Consider the following 20,652-nt stretch of genomic DNA (forward strand, 5'->3'; position numbering starts at 1 on the left):
GGGCATCAAAATTTGAGCTGAAAATAAGCAAAAACTAACCAAGTAGAAAAGGAGAGGAAGAACTATACGGTTTGAATGCGTGTTCCCACCGAAATCCCATGTACAACTGTGATTTCCAGTTTGGGGGAGGGGCCTGGTCGGAGTGAATTGGTCACGGGGGCGGACTTCCCTCTTGCTGTTCTCGGGATAGAGAGTGAGTTCTCGCGATATCTGGTTGTTTAAAAGTGTCTAGCACCTCCCTGTTCACTTTCTTCCTCCTGCTCTGGCTGTGGGAAGATCTGCCTCCTTCTTCTTCGGCTTTATCCATGATCGTAAGTTTCCTGAGGCCTCCTCAGCCATGCTTCCTGTATAGCCTGCAGAAATGTGAGTCAATTAAACTTATTTTCTTTATAAATTACACAGTCTCAGGTATTTCTTTATAGAAGCGCAAGAATAGACTGATACAAAGAATATCTAGGCAAAGATAACAGACTCTGCAAAGTCACACTGAGTAGCTCAGTCTGATGATTCATGGACTAAATGAGGTCAGGTGTCAAGAGAGGAGGCTGAAGCAGACTTGAATCCTGACCTGTAAAACTACGTCCAGCTAAAAGGTCATTTGAAGGCAAGTCACTGAAGGCTTTTAATTTCATTTGAAATTTAAACGCTTAGTCTAGAGAACATTGTAAAGAAGGAGTTAGAGTAAATGTATGCTAGAGAGGAAATATTGCTACATATTCACACGTGAAGATGCTGAGCACTCATCATGGGAGGGCTACGCTTCAGTACTTCAAAGCTATAGTATGCACAGCTGGTGAAATATTCTGTGGCTAGCCAGCTGTAATCATTTACAGTTAATGTTCCTCATTGGTGTTGGCTTATGGTTAAGCTGTTGTGCTGTTAAATAAGACTGTGGCCTTTCTCTTTCACTCTCAGTATGGAGCTATCTTAATTAAGTCAAGGAAAGGAAGGAAGGTACAGGAGCCTGCCGATATTAATGAGCTGTGGGAAAGTTCTTTGCAACATTACAGAAACAATTATTAAAACTCTACATGCCTGGGAAACTGTGACACTTTATAACACTTGAAAACAAAAGCTTCCCAGGTATCTATTCCATTAGATAGACAGTTATGAGAATTTCATACTCAATAAAAAAGGAGAAAACTGTACTATTTTATGTCAAGGAAACTGAGAATCAGTAACAAGCACAGTAAATCAGCTAATCAACAACAGTCGTTGAGCACCTACTATGTAATTCGTCATTAAATGTGTTTTGGGGCTTTTGTGGGTTGATCAGCTTCTATAGTAGCCTATTAGTAAAATGCAGTTTATCTGCCCTGTTATAAACATAGGTGGTATTCGTAACTGCACACAATGAGTAATGTAAACGAAAGGTATTTTTTAAAATATATAGTTTCCCAACATAGATGATGCATTTTTTTCAAACAAGATCACTTTTTATCTGCCAGAAACTTGAAAGTTTTAGGTCTTTACAAGTATTTACTTCAAGCAGTATTTCTCAAACGACTGCTACGTATGAAACGCTTATTTTACAGAACTGTCATTAATCCCACAGGGCTGTCAAGAAAAACTATTAATAGCTAGAGAGCGAAAAAAATGAGAAGTTGAAAGATTTTATATCAGAAAACAAAAATTAAAAAATCAGCAACAAAAGACAAGAAGGAAGAATATGAAATAGAAGGAGAGTAATCGGTCAGATGAAATTTAAGTCAACAAGGTTAAGACGAAGAGCTCCGTGTTGTTTTTGTCAATACTTAAGAGTTACAATTAAGAATTAAGAAGGAGGCCAGGCCCAGTGGCTCATGCCTGTGATCTCAGCATTTTGGAGGCCAAGGCAGGAGGATTGCTTTAAGTCAGGAGTTCAAGACCAGCTTGGGTAACATAGCCACCCTCATCTTTACAGAAAATTTAAAACTTAGCTGGGCATAGTGGCACATGCCTGTAGTCCTAGCTACTTCAGAAGCTGAGATAGGAGGATCACTTGAGCCCTGGAGGTTGAGGCTGCAGTGAGCCATGATCACACCGCTGCACTCCAGCCTGGGCAACAGCGCCAGACCCTCTCTCTTAAGGATAAAAGAAAAAAAGAATTAAAGGTTAAAAGTACCCTGGGGCTAAATTTCCTGTGGGTACCATGCAACAATGTTATATTTCCCTTTCTCCAAATAACCCCTTTGAACTTGCTGTCCATTTTGTCTCACCTCTGCCAATAAAGGAACTGAATGTAACTGTGAGAAGGGAGAAGAAAGTTTTCTGTTCCATAATAAAAGATTTGGCAAGAACAGAGATTAAAAATACTTTCACCAATTGTCAAGTGTCACAGTGGTTTAATTAGGGAGAGAAACAGGTGACAGGAAAGAATGAGCTATTGCAGTACCTTAGCTGTTGCATAACTTTTCATGCAATCAATGTCTAGAAAGACATTTGAGTTCAGTATATCTTATCCCTGAAGTCGGTTATCTTCTGATTTTTAGTCCTTGCTTCTTTGAGGAGCTAGCAATCATAATATTTTAGAATGTTTATTCATAAAGTTAGCAAACATTTGTGGAACACTTGTGCCAAATTTGATGTGGCAAGTGTATGAAATATGACAATAAAATTCCTCCTTTTAAAAAGTTTTCAGTCTATGGTTATACATGTGTGAAAAAAATACAAAGCAAGCAGTGAATTCAATTAAATAATGTAAACATAAATGCCAAAGGTGTTCATCCCTTACATTTAAAATTTAACTGAGGGTTTTAGGAAGAAGGCAGAGTATCTTTATGACTTTATACAGGTTGTTTTTTGCATAAACTAAGTCTCAATTTCCTAATTTGTAATATAAGGGTAGGTGTTTAATATTAGATACTTCTCAGCCCATTGTATGGTAAGAACAGTGGGGGAAAAGATTACTTCATACAATGCATTATAAACATATGGAGAATATCTATATTTTTCTGAGTATTTGTATTATCTTTTATAAATCTATATTCTTAGATTTCCCAAAGCATTCTACATATTTAATTGAAGTCAGTGAGTAAAGGATAATATATTTCAGTGAATTCATTCATTGAATGAATTTTTGATCCCATTATATGTATCTGTATAGCAGGAAATAAATATATTCTTTTTGATGTAATAATGCAAAAAACATTTTTAACAAAGCTTTTACATACACACTTTATGGAGTATTGTTCTGGCCTTAGCGAATTCACCTTCAGAGAGTTATATTTTGGTGACTTATCATTGGCATTTACAAAGGTCACATTAAATAAGAATTCTATGTGGCCAGATATGATGGCTTATGCCTGCAATCCCAGCACTTTGGGAGGCCAAGGCAGGCAGATCACTTGAGGTCAGAGGCTGGAGACCAGCCTGGCCAACATGGGGAAACCCTGTCTCTACTAAAAATACATAAAAATTAGCCAGGCGTGGTGGCATGCACTGGTAGTCTCAGCTACTTGGAGGCTGAGGCAGGAACATCACTTGAACCTGGGAATTGGAGGTGACAGTGAGCTGAGATCATGCCACTGCACTCCAGCCTGGGTGACAGAGAGAGACTCCATCTCAAAAAGAAAAAAAAAAAAAAAGTTTTGTGAAATCTGCTTCTGTATCAAACAGAACTTCTGAAGTCATTTCCCCTAACAGGTAGTACCACTTTTGTCTGCCTCAATTTTCTGCAAAATTCCTCTAAAGATTATAATTCTCCTCTTTACCTGAATTTGTCCCTTCTCTCTCAAACCATCTCTAATCATGATTCACTTTCCCACTCCTACAAAGTACCTGCCTGGAGGTTACCAGCAGCTTCTTGTAACAGCACATTTTCACAATGGTGTTCTCTATCTCTTCAGTGATGCAGTTTCTTCACTTGGCCTCACCGCACGCTCCTTTGTCTTAGCTCATAGATGACTTGTTCTCAGTCTTTTGTGCTGATTCGCTTCTCCCTAGACTCCTAACTTTAAAGTGACCTGTCTCGGTCTTTAATCTACTCTTTAGTAACACACAATTCCTTGGTGATTTAATCTAGTCTCTTTGATTTAATACCCTTTATATCCAAGTGACGCTAATTTTTTTTATCTCTTGCCAAGACTTCTGTCTTGAACTCTGCACTTATATATCCAACTGCCTACTCAATACCTCTGCCAGAATGTAACATAGTCATGTCCAAATTAGTATATCCAAAACTGAACTACTGATTCTGCACTTCTTCCCCAGAGTATTCCATTTATATTCTTCCTTATCATAGTTGATGGCAACTGTGGGCTTCCAGTTACTCAAGTCAAAATTCTTGAAGTTATTCTCAATTCTTTTTCTGTATTTCCTATACAATCAATCATAAAATCCCAATGGCCTTTGAATCGCATGTGCATACCTCTTGTCACCAATTCCACTGCCTCTCTTATGATTGAAGTCACCATCATCGTTAGCTGGATTAACCCCGGTAACCTTCGAATTGTTCTTTTCGCTTCTAACATTGACTCCTGGATAGCCTATTTTCATCAGCAGCTAGAGTAATCCTTTTAAAGCAAAAGTTAGATCTTGTACTCCTCTGCCCCTCCGACATCCCCCTTATCTCATTCAAAGTAAAAGCCAAACTCCTCACAATGGCCTACCAGGCCCTACCACATCTGACTCCATCACCTTTCTAATTGAATTTCTACTATTCTGAGTTTATTCTGCCAAGAACACAGGAGACACTAACTACCTTTGCACCCTGATGGTAGTAACTCTGTCTTGCTGCACCACTCCTTTAGACACGTTCACGTGCCAACTTCTTCCCTCATCAAGTCTTTGTCCAAGAAGACAAGCCCATCTTACTAAAAACAGTAACCTGCACTCCTAGTCTAATCCCCTTTGCCCCATTCTACCTTTTTACCACTTACTGCCACCTAAAACACTGTAAAATGTATTTATTTATTACACTTATTTGTTATTGTCTCTATTTCCCGGCTAGAATGAAAGCGCCACACAGAAGGGAATTTTTGTGTTTTGTGCGCTAATGGGACAGTGGGAAAAAAATACATAACAGATACCGATTGTTAAAGGTATGTATTCATTCCATGCATGCATGAATCCAACAGAGCTGAAAGACAGAGAAAGAAAATGAGGTCCGCACATCATTGAAGACCCTGAATCATAGACATAATGTGGCATATATGGTATAGGATGACACGTGCCTAGTTATATCGTAAAAAAAATTCAATTTAAACTAGTTTGATTTTATTTTTTCTGAAAATGAAACGTAATAATTACTTGTCAAATGCATCTTGAATTCAATTGTTTTCTTTTTAAAAATCACTGCCATGTCTTCTCTGGGAGCGTCATAATCTACTAATTATGCTTATTGTTCCTTTCTTGTCTTGTGTTCCAAACTACATTGCGCTTTAACTGACTCTAGATTCTTTTCTTTACCTGTCTTTTTGATACTCTTATACCCCCACTCTGCCCAAAATACCTCTTTTCTAAATTTTGCTAAATAAATTCAAATTATAAGCAATGAAAAGTTTACAGACACTATGTTTTTTTATGTACTGACTAAATCAGTCTCATGTTACTATTATTCTTGCGTGAGTTTGTGATACGAAGTAGTAAGGTCCTCAACACTTCCATTGGTTTATTCTGTTTTATCCTATTCTATTCTATTATGTTTCGTTCCATTGTTGTGTTTTTTCCCCTTTAACCCAATACCACATGGTATTCATTTCTATCACTTTGTAACAGGTCTTCTTATCTGCTAGAGAGATTACTCCTTGTTCTTCAAGAATGGGGACTGGCAGAGTGGGTGGCAGGGTCGTGGAGGAGATGGTCAAAGGATGCAAAATGTTAGTTAGAAGATAGAAGTTCAAGAGCTCTAGTGTACAATATAGTAACTATAGTTAATAACAATGTCTTGTATTCATAACATTTGCCAAGACAATAGATTTTAAGTGCCTTCACTACAAAAACAACAACAACAAAAAGTGTAGTAATGCATCTGGTTTTCAGTTTATTGGTTAGTTGGTTGATTTTGTGACAGGGTCTCACTCTGTCACCCAGGCTGAAGTGCAGTGGTATGATCACAGCTCACTGCAGCCTCGATGCCCCCACGCCTCCCACCTCAGCCTCCCGAGTAACTAAGACTACAGGCACTCGCCACCAAACCCAGCTAATTTTTGTATTTTTTGTAGAGATGGGGTTTTGCCATGTTGCACAGGCTGGTCACAAACTCCTGAGCTCAAGGGATCCACCCACCTCGGCCTCCCAAAGTGCTGGGATTACAGGCATGAGCCACTGCATCCACCCACTATTCATTCACTTAATTTACCCATGCCACAATGTATTTGTAGTTCAAAACTGCATGTTGTAAATGATAAATTTATCCAATTTTTATTTGTGGATTTAGTAAATCTATAGAAATTTCTATCAAAACATGAGGTGGAAATGTTTTTTTTTTTTTTTTTTTTTTTTTAAGAAGAAAGTGTTTCTTAGTTTCTTAAAATGTTGGACCTTTGCATTTTCACTACATTTTAGAATCCGTCTGTTCATTTGCACATATACAAGCACAGATTCAGTGCATACATGATACAGACACATAGATACATATGTGGGATTTGGATGGCTAATATTTCTGCATCTATGATCATGAGAGCTGTTGCTCTGTATCCTTTTTTGAAATGTTTTTGTAGGATTTGGTTTGATCAATTTATGTGAGTTGGACTATGTACCCTCCTTCTGAATGTCAAGGTCAACCTTAGTTTTAGGATGCTGTCTCCTGGATTTTTCTACCTAGTGGGTTTCATAAGTCTGTCATAAGTTCAGCCTCTTTGGGAATCAGAAAATGTAACCAGGGGAACAGCATCTTTAAATTCAAAATTTTATTCTTTCAATTTCCAAATTTCCGTCTTCTGGATTTGGCCCAATAATTTTTCAATGTCTTGTTAGCTGCCAGTTTGTGTTCTTTTTTTTTTTTGGAGATGAAGTCTTGCTCTGTCACCCAGGCTAGAGTACAGTGGCACATTCTTGGCTCACTACAACCTCCACCTCCCTGGTTCAAGCGATTTTCCTGCCTCAGCCTCCCGAGTACCTGAGATTACAGGCTCCCGCCACCCTGGCCGACTAATTTTTGTATTTTTAGTAGAAATGGGGTTTCACCATCTTGGCCTGGCTGGCCTTGAACTCCTGACCTCTTGATCCACCTGCCTCAGCCTTCCAAAGTGCTGGGATTATAGGCATGAGCCACTGTGCCCAGCCCAGTTTGTGTTAATTCTTATTCAATTTTTCTAGTTGTCCTTAGCAGATGAGTAGGTTTGAAATATCTATTCACCATTGCTAGAAGTGCACATCCTTGCACTGGTTCACTCTTGATCCTCCTAAAACAGGCAGAGTGGGCTTACTCCAAGTGAAAGACAAGGCAGAGGTTTACCTTTACCCTCATTCTGAAGACATAAGTCTGAGATAAATGGAAATTGTCCTGAACTCCATAAACCCACCTTGCTGTCCGGAGCCCTCATGATACAGGAAGGACTAGAAGACTCAGTTTTTTTCTTGATTGAGGGAAGGCGGGATTACCCCTGTTGTGTGGGGCTTATTGACCAAGATGTTTCCAGGAAAGTTTGCATTTTTCTCCTACAGCATTCATACCTTTCTTTTTTTTTTTCTTTTTTTTTTTTTTTTTTTTTTTTTTTTTTTTTTTTTTTTTTTGAGAAGGAGTTTTGCTCTTGTTGCCCAGGCCGGAGTGCAGTGGTGCAATCTTGACTCACTGCAACCTCCGCCTCCCAGTTCAAGCGATTCTCTTGCCTCAACCTCCCAAGTAGCTGGGACTTACAGGCACGCACCACCACACTCAGCTAATGTTTGTATTTTTAGTATAGAGGAGGTTTCACCGTGTTAGCCAGGATAGTCTCTATCTCTTAACCTTGTGATCTGCATGCCTTGGCCTCCCAAAGTGGCATTCATACTTTATACAATCAGAGAAGGTGGTCACTGGCTATCTCAGGAGTGTATCACCGCCCCTCCGCAACTCTAGAACAATCTGGAGGGTTTTTATTCCCCTTCCAGTATTTGTTTATCAATCTGAAAATAGGACATGACTAACAAAATCTGAATTATGTCTAGAGGGAGGGAGGAAAAAATAGGACACGCTGAATAATAACTCACAAAACTAATAGGAAATGGGATAGATGTGGTTTTTGAAATGAATGTTTCTGGGCAAACAAAAATGACATCTGCCCACTGCAGCAGGCCCAGAACTACTATGATGAGCCTTATGGATGTAAAGTTGAATAAAAAATCGTTTGTGGCTGGGAGCAATGGCTCACGCCTGTAATCCCAGCGCTCTGGGAGGCCGAGGTGGGCAGATCACAAGCTCAGGAGATGGAGACCATCCTGGCTAACACGGTGAAACCCCGTCTCTCCTAAAAATACAAAAAATCAGCCAGGTGTGGTGGCACGTGCCTGTAGTCTCAGCTACTTGGGAGGCTGAGGGAGAAGAATCGTTTGAACCCAGGAGGCAGAGGTTGCAGTGAGCCGAAATATCGCCACTGTACTCCACCCTGGGTGACAGAGCAAGACTCTGTCTCAGGGAAAAAAAAAAAAAAATCGTTAGTGACCTCCACAATTGCTAGCATTAGGGAATGGGCAGACATGTACAAAATAATTACATCAGTGATGGCGTTGTATATAACAAAGGTCTTTAAAACGCGCTATTTGCATGGGGTAGAAGTTCTCAACTCTGCTTGTGAAGGTCAGGAAGAATCTTAGAAACGAGATTAAAAACTGACATCTCTTTAGGAATGAGTTAGTTTTCATAGGTAAGCAAAGGAAAAGCGTGATTACAGTGAAGGGCCATGTCCTGCAAGCCAGGAGAGGGAATTAAATGAAGTAGTCAAGTTTTCCATTTGCAATGAGAAATGTTAAAAGGAAACAGTGGAAAAAAACACAAAGCACTATTCAGGGCCCAGTTGAAACTGGAAACTATAAATTGGTTGTGTTACCAACCTCCACAGTTGTGTGATTCTTCTTTCCCCTTAAGAATGCTTTGGCAAACTGTTTAGTATTGATAGAGACAGATGGCTATGCAACAAAGTGACATTTCCTCCTGAAAAAAAGTGCCATAATCCTATGATGAAAATTAAGGGAAGACTTCTGGACCGAGAGAGAGAAAGATTTCTTTATTGGGGTACAAGAAGATGCAGAAGGCAAGAGAGATGGTTTTTCAAGTACACAATGTATGTTGCCTGAAAAAACATTCATGCCGCCACTGTGGGAAAGCCTTGGGAAACAGATGTTCATATGTAAGTTCAAAGCATAGCTGAGTCTGAGCCATCAGGGCATGAAGTTAGAGAGGCAGCATGCTGAGGACCAATGGACCAGAGCCAAAGATTATATTATTCTCTACCTTCTATTAACAGTTCTCTCATGGCCTTGATCTCATGGCTGAAAATTTCTGCACTAGTTAACCATTCCTATGAAAAACAGAAGTTATTCCAAGAGGCTTGATGACTTAGACCCTACCACAAATACAATCAATGTATCCTATGTCACACTCCCAATTAAAATAGAAAAATAGGACAAGTGTGGTAGCTCATGCCTATAATCCCAACACTTTGGGAGGTCAAGGTGAGAGGATCGCTTGAGCCCAGGAGTCCAAGGCTGCAGTGAGCCATGATTGTGCCATTGCACTGGAGCCTGGACAACAGATTGAGACTCTGTCTCTAAAAAATAATAAAATGAAAGCAAAAGATCAAATAAAATAGTAAAATATATTCGTTTATTTTTAACAGCTTTATTTAGGTATAATTGATACACAGAGAGCTGCATAAAGTATACATTTGATGAGTTTGATATGCAAACGTGTAATCCCATCATCACAATCAAGGTAACAGTCATGTCCAAAACCTCTCAGTTGCCTTGTATTCCTTTGCTTTTGTTCTTGTTTTTCGGTGAAAATAACATCTAACATAAAATCTACCCTCTTAACAAATTTTGAAGTCCAAAATACCATATTGTTAACTATAGGCACTACATTAGACAGCTCATTTCTAGAACTTACTCATGTAGCATAAGTGAAACTTCATGCCCATTAAAAACTCCCCAGTTTTCCCAAACCCCATTATTCTTTGCTTCCTTGAGTTTGACTGTTACAGATATCTTATGTAAGTGGAAGTCTACTGTATTTGTCCCTCTGTGACTGGCTTATTTTACTAAGCATAATGTCCTCCAGGTTCATACACCTTGTCACAAAGGACAGAATTTCTTTCTTTTTCAAGACTGAATGACAAATACTGCATTATATGTGTATACCATATGTTATTTTCCATTCCTCCATCAATGGACACTTGAGTCGTTTCCATAACTTAGCTACATGAATGTTGTAGTGAACATGGGTGAAGCTATCTGTCCAAGATCCTGATTTCAATTCTTTGGGACATGTACTCAGAAGTGGGATTGCTAGATAATAAGGTAGTTCTATTTTATTTTTACCTTTTGAGGAACTTCCATACTGTGTGCCATAGCTACTACACCATCATACATTCCCAGCAGCATTGTACAAGGGTTCCACATTTTCTACATCCTTTCAAATATATATATATATTAGCCGTCCTAACTGGTGTGAGGTAAAATATAATTGTAGCTTTCATTTGCATTTCCCTGAGCATTAGTGATGTTGAGCATATTTCCATATACCTGGTTGGCCTTTGTATGTCTACACTGAAGAAATGTTTAAGTCTTTTACCCATTTTTAAATTAGTTTTTTTTTGTTTTTGTTTTTTTGTGTGTTTTTTTGTTTGTTTGTTTGTTTTGGCCATTAAGTTGTAAGAGTTTCTTATATACCTTGGAAATTAACCCCTTATGAGTTATATAGTTTACAAAGATTTTATTTCATTCTATAGATTATCTTTTCATTCTGTTGAATATTGCCTAATGGTGCAGAAGGTTTTTTTTGTTCATTTGTTTGTTTTTTAGTTTAGTTTAATATAGTCCTGTTAAAGGAGGTAGCTGGTTAGGTATGAGCAGGGCAGGTGAGGACTCCCACACACATACACCAGGAATGTCAGGCAGCCATCAGGTGATGGTCAAGCGCTATTAACTGCCTCTCTAGAATAATAAATGGTCACAGCTGGCAGCAGGGAAAGGCAGTGTCCAATAGAAAACACCTGAAACTGGTGACGAGCCGCATCCTAGTAAGATCTCAGGAGTGGAGAGAACTAACACCAGACGCTGTAAGTACGCAATGTATAAAACCCCAAGTCAACAGGTCAAGTCATGCAGCTGGTCTTTCAAGTCGCCTGGTTGGCCTTCTTCCAAATGTACTTCCCTTCCTGTCATTCCCGCTGTAAATATTTTTAATAAAGTTTCACTTCTGCTCTAAACTTGCCTTACGCCCCTCAGTCAAATTCTTTCTTCTGAGGAGGCAAGAATTGAGGTTGCTGCAGCCTCATATGGATAACTACCACTGCTAACAATCACTCTTGCCTATTGTTGCTCTTGTTGTCTGTGCTTTGTTGTTATATTCAGAAAATCATTGACAAGACCAATGTCAAGAAGCTTTTCCCCTGTTTTCTTCTGGTAGTTTTATAGTTTCAAGTTTTCCATTTAAGTCTTTATTCCATTGTGTGTTGATTTTTGCATATGGTATGAGAGATAAGGATTCAATTTTATTCGTTTTGCATCTAGTTATCCAGATTTTTGTACATCAGTTGCTAAAGAGATTATCCTTTCCCCATTGTAATTATTGTTGACTATCCTTTCCCCATTGTGATTACTATAATATTTGGTTAAAGATGAGATGATAAATGTCTAAGATTATTTTTGGGCTCTTTATTTTACTCCACTGGTCTATGTATCAGTCTTTGTGCTAGAACCATATTGTTGTAATTATTGTGGCTTTTTAATATATTTTTGAAATCAGGATGTGTGATGCCTCCAGATTGGTTTTTTTCTCAAGATCACTTCGGCTATTCTTGGTCTATTGTGGTTTCCTATGAATTTTAGAATTTTTTTTTCTATTTCTTTTTTTAATTACATTTTTTAAGTCATTGGAATTTGATGGGGATAGCATTGTCTCTGTGGATCACTTTGAGTAGTATGGATATTTCACCTATATTAATTCTTCCAGTCCATGAACACATATATCTATTTATTTGTGTATTCAATTTCTTCCATCGGTGTTCTCTAGTTTTCATTGTACAAGTCTTTCACTTCCCTGGTTAAATTTATTTTTATTTTATTCTTTCGAATGCTCTTGTAAATGGCATTGTTTTCATAATTTCCTTTACAAATTATTTGTTGTTAGTGTATAGAAACACATCTGATTTTTATATATTGGTTGTGTATCCTGCAATTTTACTAAAGTCATGGATTAGTTTTAACAGTGCTTGGCAAACTCTTTAGAGTTTTCTATATATAAGATTATGTCACGTACAAACAGAAATAACTTTGCTTCTTCCTTTGTGATTTGGATTCCATTTTTTTTTTTCTTGACTAATTTCTCTGGCAAGGACTTGCAGTATGTTGAATAGAACTGGTAAGACTGGGCAACTTTAGTTAGTAAGATTAGTCTTCCTCCTAATCAAACAGGAAATGATTTCAGTTTTTTACCATTGAGTATTACGTTAGCTATGGGCTTGCCATATGAGGCCCTTATTATGTTGAGGTACATTCCTTCTCTATTACGTTGAGCCATTTTATTATGAAAGTCTTGAATTTTGTTCAAATGCTTTTTCTGTGTCTATTAGAAATTACATTATCACGTTTATGTTGAATTATCTTTGCATTCCGGGCATGGATCTCACTTAATTGTGGTGTATGATTCTTTTTTTTTTTTTTTTTTTTTGGATATGGAGTCTTGCTCTGTCAGCCAGGCTGGAGTGCAGTGGTGTGATCTCAGCTCACTGCAAGCCCCGCCTACCGGGTTCACACCATTCTTCTGCCTCAGCCTCCAGAGTAGCTGAGACTACAGGTGCCCGCCACCATGCCCAGCTAATTTTTTATATTTTTAGTAGAGACGAGGTTTCACCATGATAGCCAGGATAGTCTTGGTCTCCTGACCTCATGATCCGCCTGCCTCGGCCTCCCAAAGTTCTAGGATTATGGACGTGAGCCACCACAACCAGCCTATGATTTTTTTAATGTTCAATAGCATTTGATTTGCTAGTATTGAGGATTTTTGCATCTATGTTCATCAGGGATATTGGCTTGTAATTTTCTTGTAGTGTTCTTGTCTGGCTTTGGTGTCAGAGTAAAACTGGCCTCATAAAATGAGTATGGAAGTTTTCTTCCTCTTCAGTCATTTGGAAGAGTATGAGAAAGTATGGCATTAATTCTTCTGTAAATGTTTGGTAGAATTCACTTGGAAGCCATCTGGTTTTAGGCTTTTTATTGTTGTTGTTGAGAGGTTTTTGATTACTGATTCATCTCCTTACTCCTTATTCATCTGTTTGTATTTTCCATGTCTTCATATTTTTTATCTATAGCACTTATGTTTTGCTTTCTTAAAATTTCCATTTCCTTGCTTACTTATATTGCCCGTCTGTTTTCACATTCTGTCTACTTTATCCATTAGATCACTTTTATTATCCATAGTTGTCTTAATTTCAAGCCTGATAATTTCAGCATCCTCTGACAAGTCCGGTTCTGATACTTGCTCTCTCTGTCCTCAAACTAATGTTTTGCCTTTCAAAATGTCTTGTAATTTTTTCTTGATAATGAGACATGGTGTACTGATAAAAGGAAGTGCTGTAAATAAGCGTTTATTATTGTAGTGGTAAGGTCGGGGACAGGGAGTATTCTGTAGTCCTATGGTTATGTCTTAGTCTTTCAATGAGTATTCCCCTCTGAATTGTGAACTTAATGTGCATCTCAAATCCCTTTACCCCCCACACCCCACTTAAGTGATGCAGGATGGCTAGAGTGGGTTAAAGTTCTGGTTTTTGCTTCCTCCACATGGAAAACTACAGAAGGCTGCCTTTGTGTATTTCCTCTCACCCAGGTCAGTTAGGGGCTGATAAACCCCCAGTAGGTTAGCCTCTGGCTAAATCGTTCTCCTAAGGGCAGACCTTGTTAACAAGAACAGAATGCTTTCGTATATTTCAAAATGGTTTCTTTTTCCCTTCCCCTGCCAGGAGTACAAAGGGATTCTTCTCCAATTCCCTTAGAAACCGAAGGGAGTTGATAGGGGAATCCAGTCTCATGACCCAGTCTCCAAATAAACAAATGTTACTCTGTTCCTGCATTTGCTAGTCCTTTTTGCATTTTTATTGTTTCAGGTTTTTATTATAATTTTTTAAAGATGATATTTTGGTACCCAAGTAACTTCTTTCATTCTGGAGAAAAGTTCTTTTCCATTTTGGAAGTGTATTCCCCTATATATTTAAAAAAACAACATAGTTCATGTGTAGACTGGAACGTGGTCAGATTGAGGCCACGCCAATGAAGTCAAATTTGTTGTCAGTGAGTGTCAATATATCTCTTAATTTTTAAAAATTTTTTCTTTTTAAAATGTTTCAGATATAACTTACATAAAATAGAACACAGACTTTTTATTAGTTTGAGTTTTGACAAATGTATGTCATGGATAACCACCCAAACAACCAAACTATAGAAAATTACCATTATTCCTCAAATTTCTCTTTATTCCTGTTCTCAGTTAAAATAGCTCCCCATTCCCCCACCTGTATAACAGCCCCTTCACACGTATACACACACACACACACACCACTACCACCACCACCACCACCACCACCACCACCACATGCCAGGGCTTAAGCAATCCTCTGATCTTTACTCTGTCACTCTAGATTAATTTGTCACTTGCAGAATTTAACTAAATGGAGTCATACAGCACATACTCACTTTGCCTGCCTTTGCTTGAGTGTTTTTGATGTTAATCCACATTGTGTGTTTTAGTTATTTATTCCTTTTTACTGCTGAGTAGAAATATACATTATATGGATATATCAACACTTATTCTATGTTTGGATTTTTTCCAGTTTGGAGTCATTATTATAGAAATCAAGCTAGAAATATTTTATATACACATAAAAACATAAAACTAAGAATATTTTGTACAGAACTTTCTGTGGATGTGTGTTTTTATTTTTGACGGGTAAACAAATAAAAGTGTAATTACTGTGTTACATACTAAGTATATATTTAACTTCATGAGAAACTAAAGAGTTCTTCAAGGTGACCTTTCTGTTTTGTAGTCTCAGTAGCAATGTGAGAGAATTCCAGTTGCTGCATATCTTAGCTAATCCTTAGTATTATCAAACTTAAACTTTAGCCATTCTAGTGGTATGTAACAGTACTTCATTGTAGCTGTAATTTTTTTTTTTTTTTTTTTTTTTTTTGAGACGGAGTCTCGCTGTGTCTCCCAGGCTGGAGTGCAGTGGCGTGATCTCGGCTCACTGCAAGCTCCGCCTCCCGGGTTCACGCCATTCTCCCGCCTCAGCCTCCCAAGTAGCTGAGACTACAGGCGCCCGCCACCACGCCCGGCTAGTTTTTTGTATTTTTAGTAGAGATGGGGTTTCACCATGTTAGCCAAGATAGTCTCGATCTCCTGACCTCGTGATCCACCCGCCTCGGCCTCCCAAAGTGCTGGGATTACAGGCTTGAGCCACCGCGCCCGGCCTGTAGCTGTAATTTTTATTACCCTAATTAATAACAATGATTTTATGTATTTGCCATTTGTACACTATTTTTTGTGAAGTGTCTGTTAAAGCCTTTGACTAGTATTAATTGGCTGGTTGTCTTTTCATTATTTGAGTAGTAAAACTTCTTTAGTTTGGATACAAATTCTTTGTCAGATATATATATTGCGAATATTTTCTTGCAACACAAATTGTACTTCTTCAAAATCTTCCAGATTGTGACTTTTCTTCTTTTTAATAATGTCTTTCAAAGATTAAATCTTGTTTAATGGGACTAGTTGGTTTATTCACTAACCTGAAATGCTATATGTGCTCAAATTATAAAGCTGTTCCTTATATGTTAATGGAAAGGCCTCGAAAATTTTTTTGATTTTAATATATAAACTTAAGGAATATAGTGAATTACTCAAGTGTGTAATTAATGAAATATTTCATTAATATTGGTAATGCATGCATATTTCAAATAGCATATTATATAAAACAAAATGCTAATGTAGAAGTACTGGACTTTGTCCAATTTCCAATGTCATGAAGCAATTATATTAAAACTCTTTAGAGGTACCTAGTGCCTAAAACATATGAAAGACTTTATTAAAGTGTATATATAAATTGACTCCCTCTTTTTAGCAGGTTAACTTAGAGGAGTAAAAATCTCACCTTACATTTGAGCATATAAAGTGAGAAATAAGGATTTTTAAGGAATTTAACTTGCCCTACATTGCTCTTGGAATCTGGATAGGCATAACATTGCAATTTCCATATAGAGTTTAACTAACAACTTGAACGATTGTTCTTTTTTTTAAAAAAAAATCTATTTGCTATCTTTGTAACAGATTACCCCCGAAGCTTAGTGACTTAAACAATAGTACTTTTATTTCACATAGCTTCTGTTGGTTAGGGTTTTGGAGAAGCTTTGTCTAGGGAGTCTTCTCTGAAGCAGAATCTCTTATGCCATAACAGACATATGTTGGCTGGGGATGCAATCATCTGAAGCCTTGACTGAGGCTGGAATACCCGCTTTCAAGATTGCTCATTCACGTGCCTGGTACTTTGAAGTTAACCATGGACTGGGGTCCTCAGTTCTTCTCATAGGGTTGCCTGACTGTCCTCATGGAATGCTGGCTTCCCTCAAAGAGAGTGGTCTGAGAGAGAAAACATGGCAGAAGCCACATTGCCTCACAATCTACCCATAGAAGTCACACAATCACATTGGCTGCCTGCTGTTGGTTTCAGTGGTTATCAAAAGGAAAGGAAATAGATCCCTGCCAGGTGGACTTACATCAGTGTCAGTTTGTAATGAGAGCATGTGGGATGGAGTATCTGTTGTTCAATTATCTTTTTAAATGTAATCGGCCATAGTTCTAAATTTTAGATTTGACCAACAGTGAGGATCTACCATGTGTTAGACCTCTGCTTTGCTCTTTTGTTTAGGCTAACTTGATCTTCAGCATGACCTTGTGAGCTAGATATTATTTTCATTTTATGCAGAGGAAATAGGCGTTAAGAACAACTAATTTTTCTGAAGTCTTCATATAAGCAGTATGGCGTACAGAGCATGATTTTTTATGTTAATCATGGGTTCAAATTCTGATTCCATTGCTTATTGACTATGTATGTAAAAGAGGCTATATATAAAATAAGTAATTACCTGCAAAAAAACCCAGAACTTTCACAAAAAATACATATTTCATAACAAAATGACCAATTTTTATATGTGTTTCATGGTTTGCAAGTGTCACTTACCTCATTCACAGCTGTAAGACTGTCTTACAGATTAAAAAAACAGGTTAACTCATAAGTATGTATAGGAAGAGGCACAGTCTGAAGTATAACCCAGGTATTTTGACTTTTAGGGCAGTACATATTTTTTATTGTTTACATCTTATTGCTAATTCAGATCAATCTTTTCCTGTTAAGCAAATTTGAATTTATAGCGATTCTCACAATAGTACACAGTTGGCCATTTAAAATTGATGCATGAACACAGGAAATGGGAAAAACTTTCTAAAAAATTGTTTTCCATTACTCAAAAGTTTGAAGAAAATTAGTCTTTTGAGTCAAATTAAAACATCTCTAAAACTGCAGAGACCTGAAAAAGTTCTGTTTCCCCTAAAACATGACTAATCATGCACTAATCATTAGTCCCATAGTAATTGTATTAATTATATTACATGAACAATAGGAGATAATTTTAAAGTTTAGTGGGCAAAACTTTCCCAGCAATTCACATGTACCATTTATTTCATCAGATAAAAGCAAAAGGGGATATAAACTTGAGGCTGTTTAGATGGCACATATCTCTGTTCACTACATTTCTAAGCAGCTTTTATTTTCCCTAATGTTTCTGACATGTCTCTTAATTTTGTATGGCTTATGTCATCCAGAAAGAGATTCGTGATTTTATTCTGTGGCTATTGTAAGTGCTTAGAGCTTCTAGTATTAATATTTGGTTTGAATTTGAAGGATGCAGCAAAGAAAAGAATTTTTAACTTTCTCTTGTACTATTTTAGAACTTCAAAAGCATTAAGAAAATGTAGTGCAGATGAGATACATTAAGACAATCATCTCCTATTAAGATCCAAAGCTCTGCCTAAGATATAAAAAGGTATGTGCATAACTAAAAGCAGAACTGGCTTTGAAATAACAGAGGCAACACTTGTCCCTATATCCTTCCAGCTACACCCTTTGGAAGCGCTGGAAAGTAGAAATCTTGTTTGCTCGTGGAAACCCGGATCTATACCTTGAGTTTCATATTTTCTCCTACGGTCATGCCTTGAGGACTCAGAACACCTGCACTGAGCTACTTATCTGTTAAATTCACCTCTGCTCATGTATAAAACGAATTCACCGTGTTCAGATAACAGGATAACTCCAACTTGAAAACGTTATTCCAAAATGGTCATATGAGAAGCAGGCAGAATAAAAGCTTTGGAACTGTATAGACCTTTGTTTTAAGGTCTTTCTACTTCTTACCAGCAGGTTGTTAAATATTTCTGAATATCAGTTTCCTCTTCTGTGAAATGAGATTGTTGTGTTTTCTTTGGTTTTGTTATTGTTTGTTTTGTTTTGTTTTTTGAGATGGAGTTTCACTCATTACCCAGGCTGGAGTGCAATGGCACGATTTTGGCTCACTGCAACCTCCGTCTCCAACGTTCAACTGAATCTCCTGCCTCAGCCTCCCAAGCAGCTGGGATTACAGACATGTGCCACCACGCCCAGCTAATTTTTGTATTTTTTAGTAGAGGCAGGGTCTTTCCATGTTGGTCAGACTAGTCTCAAACTCCAGACCTCAGGTGATCTGCCTGCCTCAGCCTCCCAAAGTGCTGGGATTACAGGCGTGAGCCACTGCGCCCGAACAGGGGTTGTTGTGTTATAGGAGATGCTGCATATAAAGGGTGCACATGGTGCCTGGTATAGTCCTGGGACCTTTATAATTGGAGGTATTATTATTAGAATTTCAGAAACTTGAGGTAGACTCGTGGGTGAGAGATTTTTGGTGTTCCTACAAAACACTTAAAGGCCAGTCTATTAATGCTATTCATGAGACCACTTTTGCTCACCAAAGATGGTTTCATCTGTAATATGTTGAGTAAATTGAATACTTTATATCAGAAAATTGAATGCTGATCATGTGCTGAGCATAATGTTCTATACAATAACAGTCCTTGCCTTTATAAAGGACTTCATTTAGTGCACTTCTCAAATTGCACTGAAAAATATATTGGGTAAATTTCTCCTGACAATCCTAGGAGCTAGGCAGAGCAGATATTATCCCCATTTCAAAGATGATGAGTGAATATGCAGAGCCCTGGCAGGAAACACACAGTACATTCAATTTAGGTAATTTGAGGACAGTTTAATAAGCAGCCAATTTACAATGGTGTGGTCGCAAGGACAGGAATCCACAAAACATAGTGCAGTAGCCAAGTGCTGTTACTCAGGTGTCGGTCAAGGCAATCTGTACTCTCTGACCTGAAGGAGCAAGGAGTGAACCCAGAGCGAAAGGGCTGTCTGACAGCACTGTGACTTTAGTCTGGGAATGCAGCTAGTCCGTATACATCCATTGGGGATGAAGCCAGGGAAAGAAAGGCCTGACTTCAGTTATCTCCCTTTGACCTATGACAATTGCTTTCACAAACCAGACTGAATTGGTAGCCAGGGATCTAGGAAACCCATTGATGCAGCCCACAGTAATCAGCCAACTAAATTACAGAGCAAGATGGTGAAGGACAAAACAATGCCAGGCACGATGGCTCGTGCTTGTAATCCCAGCACTTTAGGAAGCTGAGGTGGGAGCCCAGGAGTTTGAGACCAGCCTGGACAACATAGCGAGTCCTCATTTCTGCAAACAATAGCTGGGTGTGGTAGGATGTGCCTGTAGTTCTAGCTACTCAGGAGGCTGAGATGAGAGGATCACTTGAACCCATGTGGTTGAGGCTGCAGTGAACTGTGGTTACATCACTGCCCTCCAGCCTGGGTGGCAGAGAAAGACCCTGTCTCAAAACAAAAACACAAAGAAACAAAAAAACGTGAAAGGGCAAATGGAAGTCATACACAACACTGTGTTTTAACACAGTTAGATACATTTGCTTATACAAATTCAGGAGTGAGGACTAGATCTCAAGGGCTTTGAGTTAGAGTAGTTCTTTTTTATTTTTTAGATACACTGTGTTATCTCTTTTATCTTAATAAGCATTTCCCTCCAATGTTTGATCCTTCTGTATAGTCTTTATTCATTTCTGCCTTGCACTAGTCTGTCACCATACAAATCTGTCTACTCCAAGTACATTCGGTCTCTTGGTTCATTAGTAACAAAAATCTTTCTTTTGAATCATTGCATCATTTTGCTTCTTACAAGTTATGCAATAGATACTAGTTAAATTCTTTGATCCATTCATTTAACAATTACATAGTGTCCACTCTATACTAGGTACAGGGATAAGTAAAGGCAAACCTGGCCTCTGCTCTCGTGGCATTGTGAGATGGGCTTTCATCATATGATCCCACTTATGCATGTATAACTACAAGCTGAGATAATTGCCCTGAA

At 38.1% G+C, this 20,652-nt stretch overlaps 1 protein-coding gene across 2 annotated transcripts in view; it reads left to right on the plus strand.

The window, feature by feature from the left end:
* Positions 1-245: 245 nt before the first annotated feature.
* The window catches only part of TUSC3 (tumor suppressor candidate 3), a 435,781-nt gene continuing 415,374 nt past the window's right edge, over positions 246-20,652 (plus strand). For both annotated transcript variants that reach the window (XM_074000326.1, XM_065518907.1), the window contains exon 1: positions 246-363. The gene's annotated coding sequence lies outside the window, so the exon portion shown is untranslated. The remainder of the gene's footprint in view (positions 364-20,652) is intronic.

The sequence above is a fragment of the Macaca fascicularis genome, chromosome 8, assembly GCF_037993035.2.
Source record: "Macaca fascicularis isolate 582-1 chromosome 8, T2T-MFA8v1.1".
Taxonomy (NCBI): domain Eukaryota; kingdom Metazoa; phylum Chordata; class Mammalia; order Primates; family Cercopithecidae; genus Macaca; species Macaca fascicularis.